Here is an 11,346-nt window from a genome sequence, read left to right as displayed (position 1 = left end):
CTAAAAACAGTTATAATACGGCACTGGGACCAGATAAAAGAAACCACCCTAAAAACCCTATCAGATTCCATCAAATGCCTGTGAGGAGAGCACCATCTTTACATGGCAGCAAAAAACAAAGAAACTGATGGCAGTCATACCTTGTTGGGGAAAGCATTCCCCAAGTGGGGGTGACCAATAAGAAAGTCCTCATCCTTGTTCCCAGCCTTGGAACCACATCACCAAGAATTGCCTAGTAGTTTTCTGCTCCAAATGGCCAAGATGCAGAATGAAACAGACCACTAACCTGCCAAGGTAGGAATACAGATAGCCCAGCAAAAAAATAGCCCACCTTAGCATAACTTTGTAAGCCGTCCTGAGGCTTTTTTGCAATTAGGACGGCATATAAATATTTTAAATAAGTAAGTTGTATTCACCCATAGCAAGGGATGCCTTGGATAGGAGTCAGGAGGTAACTGAGCAGTATGGAGCAAATAGGAGATAGAATCTCTGTGTCTCCCAAAGAGAAATGAAAGAAAGGGGGCTACTTTTCCCAGTAGAACAGCAGTCAAGAAACCGTCTGAAGGAACCCAGGTGGGTTCTGCTCAAAGATGTACTATTTTGAAGGCCACCCGCTGGACATAACCAAGCCACCTGGAAAAATCAAGGCTTAAAGCAGGGGATGGGGCACTTGGCCATTGCTAAGCTGGCAAAAACTGATGGAGGTTGTAGACCAAAACATCTGAAGTTGTCTACTACTGCTGAGATAACACATTATACTGATTTAATAAGATTTCAGGAACCAGTGATGAATAGACATATGTGAACAATTCATTTTACTTAATTTTTACACACACACACACAAATTCCACAAAAAAAGCCATTTTTGACTCCCAAAACTGAATGTTCCAAACTTATATTGTAATTGCTTCAACAAAATACAGTTGATAAAATGTGTTGATTTCAAAATGTGTGCAACTGATGTGATGGAAATGTGTACAAATGTTCATGCAGCTCCTCAGTTTAGACAATTTGATTTGCTTGAACTTCGTTGAATTGCACTTCCCTAAATATGAGCAAAGTCATTATTTGTCCCTCTTCAGTGAGAAATAGGAAAACAGGAAACCAAGTCAACAGAAATACTTTTCCTTGAGGTCTCTTTCCCATGGATATATTATTTATTTTATTAATTGGTTGAAAATATCCAGTATTTTCCTTGATTTTAACTTGAAATACTTTATGATAAAATAGGATACATATTTCCTAAAGAAATATGACAAATATTTACCTAGTGAAGTGCATAAGGTGAAATTATTGGTTTAAGACCCATTTATGAAAAGCTTTGCTCAGGATCCAGATCAAAATAAAGGGAAAGGAGCTTCATATAATATGACAGAAAAGCATTTGTGTCTGCATGTTTGAGAAAGATGTAAGAAGTATTCCTTGAAAAAGACTCTGCAGACTAACAGATGTGACAAAGACTGTGCTCAGGAAGGATGCATCCAAAGTAACGGACAGGGACAGACACTGTACAAAGTTGATGGGCAGAATAACAATTCAGAGAAAATTGGGAACGGTTAAAAGAAAGAGAGATAAAAAAAGAATAGGGCAAGAAGATGAGCAAATACAGGAAGTAAAAGGTGGGTTTCTGAGAAGTCATGAAGGGATGGAAAGGCTGTGAATGGGAGAAGAAACAACAAATGAAGGTAAAAGTAAAGCTCTACAAGCTGGAAATGATTTAGGGAGGATCCAAATGCTGAAATTGGCATTGCTATTTCAGGGACCATGATCTGATTAGTAAAATAGCATGCGAGTTCGTGGTGGGTGATGGTTCTTACTCTGCTGCCTTTCTTTTGTCATCCCCAAGTAGCTTTGGAGATGCAACACAGGAGCAGAGCTACTCTGGGTGTATCACCCATGTGCACGATAGATTGTCATCCCTGAAGTGCTTGCACATGGAAGGAAGGGCGATGGCCAGATCTCTGGTCCTCCTGCTATATTTCCAAAGCCACAAAGAAGAAAGGGCAGGTGCAAAATTGAAAACAAACCACAAACCATGGCTTGCTCCTCCACCACCACGGTAAATCTTCTCCCTCCCCTGCCCTCCATTCCTCTGTGCTGCCCATTCTTCATCTCATTACTGTACCGTGTCCACATGAAAAGTCCCTCCATCTGAAAAAAATCAGGTAAATGGCACAATAGGGAAAAAAGGAAGCATATTCATTGCCTTGGCAGATTCTTCAAACTGAAAACTTCCCCTGAAATGTGTTTAAACCTTGCAACATCTGTCTTCACACTGAAGTATTGGCTGGATGGGGTGCAAATTTCTTCATCAATGGGATGAAAAGAATCTGAGATTTGAAAAATATGAACTGTGGGGGAAAGTCAAACTATCAGATTCATAGCTATGATAGGTGGTGGGCATTCTGCTTGGAGTACGGAGAGGAATACAAATGTAAAAATAACTAAGTAAATAAATAAGATATGGGAAAAGGAGATAGATTAGGATCCAGTTAGACAAAATAAAATGCTCCTAGTGCCCAAGTGGATCTCTTAAGTGGAGTTTTTCAGGACCTTTGCATCATGAATATATGTAGAGAACATGCAATACAGCGTAGCGATAGAATCAGCACTTTTACATTTTAGTTACAGAATTAGGCAAAAATAAAGACCTCTGTGACTTTGTCCATCACATACAAAAGCAGAATAAATGCTAATACTGATTCCATGTGAACAGCTTTTCTGGTTTGCCCTTAATGCTCATGTCTGGACAGGAACATTCTGTAATGGATACAACACCGTTAAGATTTCAGTTGTCAACAGTCATATTGTTTTTGCCCCTTTGCCCCATAATCAGATAATTCAACCACTTTGATTCTAACCCAGGTATAGGGGAAAAAAACATTTTTATAAATAATGGTCAAGGTCTCCTGTAAAGATTCTGTACATAGGAAGTCTAATATGCTATCTCCCAATCAGGACTTTCAATCATGCAGTAGTGTATAATTACTTTACACCAGTACAAATTGCCCCCAAATTGTCATACTGTGACATACTTTAGAATTCTTTCAAAAAAGAAGAGTTTCCATCAAATTGGTTCGCATCACTATGTCTTTTGGTGTTGAGCAATTTTATATTTTTAATATACTTCAGAGGGAAAGGATCACATTCAATCACATTAATTAACCCATTTTGCTAAAGGCATTTTCATATCTCACTGAGAAAATGAAGTTGATTCAGATGTTTCTTGGGTATCATACAAGCTTTAGTAATCTATTAGGTGTCTTTAGTTGCTAATTTATCATAAACCCTCGTTCATGATAAAACTGAGATACTGGAATAAATACTGACCTAATTTAAGTCATCTGATAGATATAAACTTCAGAGCTAAACTTTTCAAAGCACCATGTTTACAATACAGTTGCCATCTGCAATGCATATAACTTGCTCGCTGTATGCAAACAATCACCATTGTCACCCTGGTAGTTGCTACCAACATGTATATGAAATGTACCGACATGTATGTGAAATGGGTAATTAGCATGTCCACACAACCAAAAGCTTCCAGCACAGGCTAAAGTGGTTGTCCTCGGGACTATAGACCAGGTGTGACATCAGGCACAATTCTAGCCCATCCTTGTTTCCGCAGTGGGTTCTTCCACTGTGAAAACAACAAAGCTGCTTCTGGGATTTAATGCTAGTTTCAGTGGACAGGTTATTGCTGGCTCCGGTTCACACAAGTCTTGCTCACTGAGCATAATACACTGAAAGGATGTGTCTGTATTTTTGTCTGGTCCTGGAGCAAAAATGGGCATTGTTCCTGTGCTAAGGACAGCAGGGCCTCATTCTCATGAAAAATCATGGCTACTGGCTATTGTTATATTTCCCGAAACTAATTTAACCATGCAGTCCTATATATATGAACTTAGAAGTCCCACTGAGTGTAGTGGCTAAACTAGTGGCTTGCTGGTGCTCCTAGTGACCTCTTTTACAGAGACGTGTGTTCTGCACCCTACAGCTTCTTTGCATTTTGTGATGCCTATTTTGAATGGTTTTTTGACGGGTGGAAGGTGGCATAAGAAGGACCACACTGCTCAGTCACTACTTGACAGATCCTGCATGGGTCTGGTTGATTTGTGTGTTTGATTCCACCACTCTGCTCAAAAATGTTGTTCAGCACAGCTAATGGTAATAAGATCCAATTTTAAAAATAAAAACTTAGTTAAAACTATCACAAAACCAATCCATTAAAGCCCAATTTTAAAAATGGAAAGAATCCTTTCTTTTTTTCAGTAGACCCATTTTATGTGCCACAGAGATTTGAATAAAATGACTTTGCTTGTCAGTGTGGAAAGGAAAGTAGGACCAAAACTAGTCTTCCTTGGCAGTGAGTTCTAGAAAGTGGTAGAGCCTATTGCAAAGTGTGTCCTTCACATTCTAATCCAATGTAGTTCTGATGGTGCAGCATCGCTCTTGCATGCCAGCTGCAGCTGCCTGTTGTGTTCGAGACTTCACAGACTTCCTCTTGGATCAGCTCACCGTGGAAGACAGGGCTGTGCACAAGAGGAGGACCATGAATGCTTGGAGGATGGATGCTGGCAGGGTTTGTCCCAACCCTTTCCATAACTGGAATCGCCCAGCACCACGTTCTGAAATTGCCTGGAATATGCTAAGAAATTGCGATTTTTGAGCCCAAGATGTATCACTCATTTGCACTTGCTTACACAGAATTTCATTTGCCATTGTAATGTCCATTGAAAAGATCTTTTGGGAATTCTTTGTATCCCTTTTTGACTACCCTTAATAATTTGCTGTTGCCATCCAACATCATTACCTTATTCCTTATTCTCACTTCCAGATAAATTATGAAGAAGTTTAAAAACATGGATCCACTTGGGATCCAACTGTTTTCATCTCTCCTTGGCGTAATTTACCGTTTTGTACTTTCTGCTCTTTAATCCACAAGATCACTTCTTTATTCCATCACTGCCAAGTTTGCTCAGGCCTCTTTGGTAAGGGAGTGTGACTTAAAGAAGCTGAAAAAAATAACATTTATTGGATCACCTCTGCCCACATGTTTAGTGACAATCTCAAATAACTTTAAAAAGGTAGTGAGGCAACACTTACCATGCTTCCGAGGAACTTGTCATACTATTGCTTACTAATTTTATCTTTCAGAATGTTTTCTGCCAATTTCCCCAGAACCAACAATCTATTCAGCAGAACCAACAGGGAGCATTCCTCCTGTCCACTTTCCAGCAAGGATCATCCACCAACACTCCATCCCATAATCAGGCATGAAGCCAGATTGAAATGGATTTAGATTATCCCTCTGTGCCTCACATTCTGACGGAAGTCAGTCCTGCAGAGCACTCTGCACACTCTGAGTCTCCTGCCCTAATGTTTGCACACAAAAACGAGCACATCCTATGAATACATGCCATGTGAAGCAGAACCTGTGGGCTGGGGTGGGAAAAGGTTTGCTCCTCCACAGCAGGTTGGAGACAACCCACAAAATAAAAACCTGTTTCTATGTGTCACTAGTTCTTGCTAGAGCAGACCGCATATCATTTTCCTTGCCTTGCCTTTTCTGCAAACAACCATATTTTAGAGGGGGTAAATGCAGCCCAAACTTATAAAACAGTCTAAACCTATAAAGAGGCCAATATAACTATTGGTGTATAAACAATATACCTAGCTGAATAAAAACTTCGGCTGAAATTTAGCATTTAAACACTATCCCTGCTACAACTATATCCATCCTGTGGTATCTCACTCAGATGAAAATGAAATGCCATGCAAGTAATGACTTTCTCCAATTGCTTTGTATCTATTAATACTTTGTGTGAGCAATTTTGCTTGGGAAAATTGGTCCTGATAATTTATGCTATCTTTTTAATTGTTTTTGAAATAAAGGATTGTTGTTTATGGAAACTCATATAAAAACAAAGCAGTCTATTAAGCAAAGCAGTATTTGGATTTTTATTTTATTTTATTTACAAATGATTGCTAACTTTGTGTATTGCCTTTGTGTTTAATTAGCAGTACTAAAAGAAAAACAACAGCAAAACTTTAATTCCCAAAAGTAACAGATTTCTTAGTTGTTTCTTCCCTTATATGAATGTGCTGCTCTAAATTTTAAGGTTGTTCTAAACACAATGCCAACCTATGTATCCTAAAAACAAATATTTTCAAGTTTTAGGGATATCCAGTATTGATTTTACCATGTAATGTAACATATCATATTATGTGGCTAGTCATGGTATTTATCATCATTTCCAAAAAAAATTGGCTGTCATAAGGGACATTGTAGAGACACATTGCTCAGAGAGCATGGCTCTTGGGATGTGATGTTTAGGTCATGTTGAGATGTTTAGATTGGACGGCATCTCTTTCTTTGAACCACCACTAGCATAAAGGAAGTAGTTCTGGGAGCAGTGTGTCTCAGAGGCTGCTGCAGACTAGAGGAAATACTTGATCCAGAAGCAGGTGGAGCAAGGATGGCTTGCAGAAGAAAGCTCTGTGGACTGTCTCAGTCCTCAAGCCAGTGTTTCCACCTGTACACAGAGCTATTTTTAGAACAGCTAATTTCTGTGGCATGAGGAGCACGGTCATGCTTGCACAATTGACCAAGTGGGACTACTGAGGCAGTATTAGATACTCTCTCATGCCTGCCCATATTTAGGGCTCAATAATAGACTGCTATTGTAGGTATTGCTTGGCTAAGATGTCCCTTGCTGTAAATCATCTTAATTCAAAGCAGTTCACAGAAACATAGAAACAAAGCAAGTCAAAAGGGGCCTCCCGGGCCATCTAGTCTGACCCCTGGCTCCAGCCTGCTCCAATCATGACATGTCTACCATGTGCATGACCAGCCTATGCTTAAACACCCTTTCTGCAACAGATCATTCATTTGCACTCCATCCCCACAGTGGGCTTTGCCTGAGGATCAGAGAATGTCAGTTTTTGCCTAATTTAGTGGCTGCTTTTATTGCGGGACAGTGCAAGTCCCAGTGCAAGTCCCATATCCAGAAAAATCATATTTAAGAAAATCACATTTGCCTGTCTTCAGCAACCACTGACAAGACTGGTAACCAAATGTAACATAAGAACGTGCAATAAACATTTCCATTGTGGCCAGCTAAGCACGTCTGCTTCTGATAGCGATGCGTGGGCCCTGTTGCGCTTAGCATCCGATATCCACAGCTATGCTTCCTCTGGACATAAAGGGATGGTGGCACTGGACTGTACTTCATACCTCTCCCCACTATGGCAGTGGTGGGTTTGTCCTTGGAGGGTCCCAGCTGCTTTATAAAGGTGAGATCGGTGGAAAAGGGAGAAGGCCAACAAAAGGTGCACATTACTTCTTTGGAACTACAACCCATAGACCAGCCAAAACAGGGGCTTCCTGGACCATTTTGAAAGCCACTGTTTCACTTTATTATAATAAATTCTGGAAGTTATTTACACATTGTATGAAAACGTACCCATTAAGTTTTGTGTGAAGTTATATTCATTTGGGAAAGTATTCATTTTACTGGTTTGGTTTCCTTTATGGGCAACTTTCTGTTCTGTCCGCTTTCTCCTTCAGGCACACAAGAAGATTGCTTAGGTATTTCAATTAATTTCCTATTTTAAATAGGAAATTAACACAAACATCTGTATCTCATATCAGTGGAATCATAAGAAGCATACTATTACTCAAATAAATATTCATAGAACATTCTGACTCTATTAATCTTAAGGGTCTTGTGCTGTGCTTTAAATTAATATTACTTGCATTTCTTTCCAATTATAGATTTGGAAAATGCAATCTCGCCTTTAATCTTGCTTGGTTTTACATTGCCCTAATTGCTTGAAATGATTTACTTTTCGAGTGTTCCACATCTTGTTGTCAATTATCCACAAGCAATCAGTGACTTACTGTCTGAAAAAAAAATCTTTAATGTAACTTTGTACATTTTGAAGTTTCTCTTGAACATTAGATTAGGCCGCACAATTAATTGTCTCCAAATTGAGGATTTATTCAAGACATCAAAAACTAGTGTCATATTGAAATCTCACAAATACCATAACTGCTGAAAACTTCATTTCTGTGCTAGCTTTGGTTACTGGACTGTAAAAAGGAAAACTGCTCCATCTTTAATTACTAAGCCTACTTGTATTTTACTTCGTAAAAGTAGCAGAATGACAAAGTGTTGGATTTATTTAACTGACAGGATGCTAAATGATATCACTCTTGTCTCTTTCTGGCCTGCATATTATTGAACTGAACCTTCAATCAGTTTGGCAATAAAGGCAGATGAATATTACGACAGTACCATGCAGCAAATAGTATCTGCTACCAAATCTAGGACTCACTTATAACTCAAACCACAGTGAACAAAATGCTTGTGCAGTAGATTGGAAAAAGGTTCATTATTATTTATTTGTCTTGCCTAGGAACACAAGACTAATGAAATTTCATTGAGAAGAATGCATGTCAGGATTACTATACATCATAAAGACACATCCCCTTAACTTCATGGTAGAGATTTGTCTCTGTAATTAGATGTCTGCTTTTGCAATACTTTGGTGTCTGAAGGACATGGCCAAGTTCATGACATAAAACAAATCACCTGCACTAAAGAAAAGACTTTATCTTCCAGGCATTTTGCACAACAGTGCTAAAGAACCATGCAGTCAATGTCGTTATAGCTTGTAATTTCATTTCAGAACAGAAATGTCACTTCAGGCTTTCTTATATGTGGTCTTATGACTTTTTTCTTCAAGGAAATGTATTGATATACCTATATTATTTCCTCATGCTTCTGCTCTGAATATATAAACTGCATGTGTGCTTTTCTATTGAAGAGGAGGCAGCCAAATTTGCATGAGAACCATACATCAGATTCTTAATATGGATCAAGGTCTCCCCCACCAGAAAACAAAACAAAGCACTCCTCAACCGATGGCCACAGCCTTCCTCTTGAATCGCATCTTCCTTAGAATTTGCTATACAGCAATTGCTCTTCTGCTGTAAAAGCTGCTAAACAATTTTCTGCGGCTAGATTTTTCAATACAGAAGAAAATGAAAAAAGGAGGCACTTCAGAAGATGGGTGGTGGCATCATGGATATTTCCACCCTTCCCCTTTCTGCCCTCTTTTGGGTCTCTGCTCAAGCTTTTTTTCTAAAGCTAGCTTTGTAGCTTGCTTACTTGCCTTTCTGTTGCCACCAAGGTTCTTAGCATACTTTAAAACTTCATGGCAGCTTAGTCTGAGTGGTGCAAGTGTGAGATGGGCACCAACCCAAAGATAAGAACGATTAAACAAGATGGCATATTGTGTCATAAAAGGACACTATTTTCTTTGGTCTTTGATGTGTCCACACATTTTAAAGACTCAAAAAGGACTACTTCTTATTCAAGGCTTTTAAGGAGGTTGGGGAATATTAGGAATTATAGGGCTTCTTCTACCCAACCTTATCTATGATTTTTCCCTTGATGCTTTCTTTTCTCAACCTCAGGCCAAATTTCCTAAAACTGTCATCAGCAATATGCGCCTGCAATCACATCCATCTCTTGGATACAGTGTTGCTCTGATGCCGAAGCTCCTCATGTTGTAACACTTGCATCTTCATTAATCTATCTGGTTTTAATATTTTCTTGTGCAACCTTCTTTGGACAGTACTCTGGCATACCACAGCTACCTGTTCCCTACTCCCTATTTGCTCCTGACCTTCACCAGCAATGCACAGGAAATGTCATACTTAGGTCTCAGCTATCCTTTTCTCCTCAACTTCCACAAACCTTCCATCACATGCCACATTCCAGGTCATGGACTCCTCTTCCTTCCACTGGTTCACTTACTGGAACTCCAAATCGCAACTGTCATTTCACAACTGCTCTTCTCCTCTTAGCTGGAATCTCCAGAAAATCACAGCCTGATGTTTCCCATACCAGGCAAAACTGAATTTAGCTGATCCATCAACAAACATTAAAAGCCATAATATCTTTTTCTCCATCTTTGAGAATCTGTCCCCCAGCACTTACTTTCCAGAGTGACACCTCTTTCCAGAGGACTCTGTGGTATTGCATACCATGACCATGAAACCATGATCCTGGATTCAGACCACACAAGAAGTCATGGTGGTTCAGAGAAGCCACAGAACAAAGCATTGTTTCTTATCATGGTTTCTAAAGACCAAAGTTGTTGTTAGTTGCAAAGTTGTGTCTGACCCATCGCGACCCCATGGACAACATTCCTCCAGGCCTTCCTGTCCTCCACCATCCCCCAGAGTCCACTTAAGCTCACACTGACTGCTTCAGTGATTCCATCCAGCCACCTCATTCTCTGCTGTCCCCTTCTTCTTTTGCCCTCAGTTGTTCCCAGCATTAGAGTCATCTCCAGTGAGTCCTTCCTTCTCATTAGGTGGCCCAAATATTTGAGTTTCATCCTCAGTATCTAAAGAGCAGTCAGAGTTGATCTCCTCTAGGACTGACTGGTTTGATGGCCTTGCAGTCCACAGGACTCACAGGAGTCTTCTCCAGCACCACAGTTCAAAGACTTCAATTCTTCGGCACTCAGCCTTTCTTATGGTCCAGCTTTCACAGCCATACATTGCAACTGGAAAACCATAGCTATGACTATATGCACTTTTGTTGGCAGGGTGATGTCTCTGCTTTTTAGCATGCTGTCTCGATTTGCCATAGCTTTCTTCCCAAGGAGCAAGCGTCTTTTAATTTCTTGGCTGCATTCCCCATCTGCGATGATCCTGAAGCCCAGGAAAATAAAATCTGTCACTACCTCCATTTCTTCCCCATCTATTTGTCAGGAAGTGAGAGGACCGGATGCCATGATCTAAGTTTTCTTAATGTTGAGTTTCAAGCCAACTTTTGTGCTCTCTTCCTTCACCTGCATCAAGGGTCTCAAGTTCCTCTTCACTTTATGCCATTAGAGTGGTATCATCTACATATCTGAGGTTGTTGATATTTCTCCCAGCAATCTTAGTTCCAACTTGTGATTCATCTAGCCCCACCTTTCTCATGACATGCTCTGCATATAAGTTGAATTGGCAGGGCAACAGTATACAGCCTTGCCGAACTCCTTTCTCAATTTTGAACCAATCAGTGGTTCCGTGTCCAGTTCTCACTATTGCTTCTTGATCCGCATATAGGTTTCTCAAGAGACAAATAAGATGGTCTTGGCACTCCTATCTCTTTAAGGACACAATTTGTTGTGATCCACACAATCAAAGGCTTTAGCATAGTCAATGAAGTAGAAGTATATGCTTTTCTGGAACTCCCTAGCTTTCTCCATGATCCAGCGTATGTTGGCAATTTGATCTCTAGTTCCTCTGCCTCTTCGAAATCCTGCCTGTACTTCTCG

The sequence above is a fragment of the Varanus komodoensis genome, unplaced genomic scaffold (genome assembly GCF_004798865.1).
Source record: "Varanus komodoensis strain SLA01 unplaced genomic scaffold, ASM479886v1 scaffold6_4, whole genome shotgun sequence".
Classification (NCBI taxonomy): Eukaryota; Metazoa; Chordata; class Lepidosauria; order Squamata; family Varanidae; genus Varanus; species Varanus komodoensis.
This window is presented reverse-complemented; position numbering follows the sequence as displayed.